Here is a 4,547-nt window from a genome sequence, read left to right as displayed (position 1 = left end):
GGACCCACAGCTCTGCGCGTCGAGAGGCGTCTCGGCGCGCTGTTTCACCGCCCTGGAGTCCCCGGCCGATGACGCACAGCCGCGGGACTCCCGAGGCATCACGGGAGTTGTAGTTCCGCCGGGCCTCTTCCAGGACCGGGAGGGCGGGGCGGGGTGGGGCGGGGCCTCGAGCTGTCAAGAGCCAAAACAACAAGAGTGCGGATTAGATGTTCCCGCTCCTTCGTTCTTTGCCCCAGAGCCTGACCCCAAGGCTTCTGCCAGCTCTGGAAATCTGACTTGCATTTTGTAATTGTACAGAAGGGCTCTCCAGAGGAGCAGTCCGTTAGGGTGAAGTGACTCATCCAGGGAGCCAGACGCACACTGGGGCCTGCCGCCCTTCAGTTGCCTTTGGGGAAGTCAGAACAACAGCAGCATCCACGAACCAGACTGGAACTGAGTGAGCGCCAATCACCGAACTGAATGCCCAGAAGGCATCCTTTTATTTAATCCTCACGACAGACCCAGGAGCCTCAGAGGGTGATTACCCAAGCTCAATGTCAGTCACTGGGCCCCTCATTGTGTGCCAGGCACTAGGATACCACAGGAAACAGCCTCAGCAGTGGGGCTCCAAGCCTAGGTTATGTAATATCAACCCCAGACACCGCGGCGATTGAACACCTGGAATGCAGCAGGTGAAAAATGAGTCGTGTCCCCAAGAGACAGTATGAAAAAGAATGTAAACTATCTCGATACTTTTGTAGTGATGATGACATGTAGAAATGATATTTTGTGTAAACTGGGTTAAATGCACCTGTTTCTTTTACTGTTATAAATGGGGCTAGGGCTGAGTTTAGTGGGACACACCTCTAATCCCAGCAACTCAGGAGGCTGAGACAGAAGGATCATATGTTCAAGGCCAGCTTCAGTAATCTGGCAAGAACCTCAACTTAGTGAGACCCTGTCTCAAACTAAAAAAAAAAAAAAAAAAAAAAAAAAAAAAAAAACAAAAAACCAGGATGTAACCCTGGGTTCAATCCCTAATACAGAAAAAGAAAAATAGGGACTTGGGCTGTAGCTCAGTGGCAGAGTGCTTGTCTAGCACATGTGAGGCACTGGGTTTGATCCTTAACACCACATATAGATAAACAAATACAATAAAGGCACACTGTCCATCTACGAATACCAAAAAAAAAAAAAAAAAACGTGGCTAGGAGTTCAGGGTGGGACACAGTGGCAGACAACTTGCTTAACAAGTGTGAGGCCCTGGGTTCTGTCCCCAGCATGGCAAAATAATATGTGCAGCCTGGCGCACACCTGTAATCCCAGGGGCTCAGGAAGCTGAGGCAGGAGGATTGCGAGTTCGGAGGCAGCTTCGGCAACTTAGTGAGGCCCTAAGCAACCTAGCTAGACTCTGTTTCTAAATAAAATATTAAAAGGGCTGGGGATGTGGCTCAGTTGTTGAGTGGCCCTGGGTTCAATCCCCAGTAGCAAAAAAAAAAAAAAAAAAAAAAAAAAAATATATATATATATATATGTGTGTGTGTGTATACATATTATATTTTTATATAATATATATATATATATGACTTCTAGAAAGGCTGGGGATGTACCTAAGTGGTAGTGTGTTTGTCTAGTATGTGCAAAGCCCTGGGTTTGATCTCCAATACTGAAAAAAAAAATAATTAAAGTGTGGCTACTAGAAAATTTAGAATTAGATGAGTCTTCTCTTTGGGGCCCCCCTTGTATTTCTGCTAAACCCCAGTGCCCTAGCCAGGGTAGAATCTCTTCACAAATGGCCTCAAGAGGTAAATCAGTGCTCTGGTGACTAACCTGCTAGTCAGCCTCCTGGGAGGTGGATCAGAGGAAGCTGTCCGCCCCTCACTGCCCTGGAGGCAGCCTCTTGCCTGGTGACTCTGTGGGGTCACGCCCAGCCCCGACGTGGGGTGTGGCCAGATCTCCCTCTCGGATGTGGCTTGGGAGGAACCTCCATTACCAGCTGCTGCTTCTGTCACTGTTTCCTCCTGCATGGCCTCTGGCCTCCCTGAAGGATTCCTGAAGGACAGGAACCTCTATTTCCTCTCCCTTTGGCAGAATTTTGTCCAAGTCAGGTGGAGGCCTGAGGATGTGTCCTGTCATTTCCTCCTTTTCTCTAAACCTCTCTGCAAGGGTTGGCCCAGACCCTAGTCCCTTTCTGGACAGCGGCAGGAATCTGAGTCCACTCTGCTCAGCCCCTGGGGGTTCTCTGAAACAACCCCGAACTCTGGAGCCCTGGCTTCAACCCGCTCTGACAAGGCCCTGGGGCTGCTGACGGTGTCACCGGGAAGCATGCGGGGCGGCTGGTGCATGCGGCAGAAGGCCTCGCCCTCCTGCCTTCCCTATTTCTATTCTGGCTGACTTTTTTAGAATTGACAGGAATTGCATTTATAATCAGAAAAAGGTAAAATTATAGTTAAAATCAACCCTGGCCAGGTGCCATGGCACACACCTGTGATCTCAGCAGTTTGGGAGGCTAAGGCAGGAAGATCATGAGTTCAAAGCCAGCCTCAGCAACTGAGCGAAGCCCTGTCTCTGAAAAAAAAATAAAAAAGAGCTGGGGATGTGGTTCAGTGGTTAAGCGTCCCTGGGTTCAATCCCTGGTTCCAAACAAACCCTGGTCTGAGGATATAGTTCAGTGGCAGAGCATGTAGCTAATGTGTGCGAGGCCATGGCTTTAATTGCTGGCATCCCCCAAAACAAACAAACGAACAAACAAAAACCCCAACCTTGGGGCTGGGGAGATAGCTCAGTTGGTGGAGTGCTCGCCTCGCAAGCACAAGGCCCTGGGTTCAATCCCCAGCACCACAAAAAACAAAAACAAACAAACAAACAGAAAAACCCAACCTTAATACACACACACAACTGTATGCACAGGGGGCTGGGGTGGGAGAGAATAAGATTGGTGCTCTTTGGCCAGGTGTGGTGGCACACACCTTAATTCCAGAATTCCAAATTCCAGGCTAGCCTCAGCAACTGAGACCATGTCTCAATAAATAAAAGGAGCCAGGAATGGTCATGCACACCTGTAATCCGGACAACTCCGGAGGCTGAGGCAGGAAGACCACAAGTTCAGGCTAGCCTCAGCAAATCAGCAAGACCATGTCTCAAAAAATAAATGAATAAAAATAAAAGCGCTGAGGATATACTTTGGTGGTAGAATGCCCCTAGATTCAATTCTCAGTACCCCCTTCCCCCAAAATTATGCTGTTTGGATTTATCATGTACCAATTTTAAAAACTAAAAAAACTTAAAAATTGTTAAAAAGCATACACACAACCCTCAAATGACTCCAGCCGCCTCCCAGGTAAAGCCCAAACTCTCCGTAGCCTGGTGCTTTGGTTTGAATGTGCCTCCAAATGTTCACGGGTTGCAAACTTAATCCTGAAAGTTTAATGTTAATGGTATTTGGAGGTGGGGCCCTTGATAATCAGGAGTAGGTGAGGTCATAAGGGTGGGGCCGCTATGATGGCATTAGTGGCCTACAGTTCCTGGGGGCCTTCACCCTATGATGACCTCCCCAACTGGGTTATGATGTCGCAAGAAGGCCCTCACCACATGCAGGTGCTATGATCTTAGGCTTCCCGGTTTCCTGAAATGTGAGCTCATGAAACCTCTATTCTTTATAATCACCTAATCTCTGATATCCTGTTATAGTAACAGAAAACAGACAAAGACACCTGGGGAACAGGCCTTTGTAATCTGACCTGCCCACCAACCAACCTGCATTCTCCAGGCTGTGAGGGTCTCTGCCTGATAGAGCACTGCTCCCTGTTTAAGGTCCAGTCTAAGAGCCATTGGGCTTCCTCAGCCTCTTGATACTGACATTTTGGAATGGATGAGTCTGTGTTTTTGGTGGTGGTGTTGGGGCTGCCCTGTGCACTGTAGAATGCTTAGAAGCACCCTAGGCTCTATCTGCTAGATGCCAGAGGCACCCCCTCTGCAATTGTGACAATCAAAAAAGGCTTTGGCCTTGGCCAGATGTCCCCTACGAGGCAAAATAACCCTTAGTTGAGAGCATCGGGGTATACTAGTTGACTGTCTCTCTGGCTCCTGTCCCATTTTTTCTCAGAGCCACTGTGACATTTATTATCAAACTGTATTTGGTTCTTTCTGCCCCTGTTGCCCACCAGTACCTTGGGGACAAGTGTTTCAACTGGTAAAATAATTGAAATCCCTCCTTGTCCCTACCACTGACTTACTGTGTGACCTTGGGCCAATTACCTGGCTTCTCTGAGTCAGTTTCCCCATCTACAAAAAGGAAACTGCCCCTACCCAAGCAGGCTGCGTGCTGAGCACCTGACACCCAGCCACAGCAAGGCGTGAACAGATGCAGCTCCTGGTGCTCATGTGTTCCCTCAAGTATAATCAGAAGATGCCCGGGTGGGGCACCAGATCTCCACTTCTCCCGAGTTCACGCTTGTAGGAAGGGTAGTCAGCAGAGGCTCCAGAAAGGAGATGACATCTGACACAGGTCCTGACAGATGAAGAAGGGGCACCAGAGAGCCAGCGCCCGGCTCATCAAAAGGGATCCT

This window comes from Sciurus vulgaris (genome assembly GCF_902686455.1).
Source record: "Sciurus vulgaris genome assembly, chromosome: 1".
NCBI lineage: Eukaryota > Metazoa > Chordata > Mammalia > Rodentia > Sciuridae > Sciurus > Sciurus vulgaris.
Note: the sequence above shows the minus strand (reverse complement) of the source record.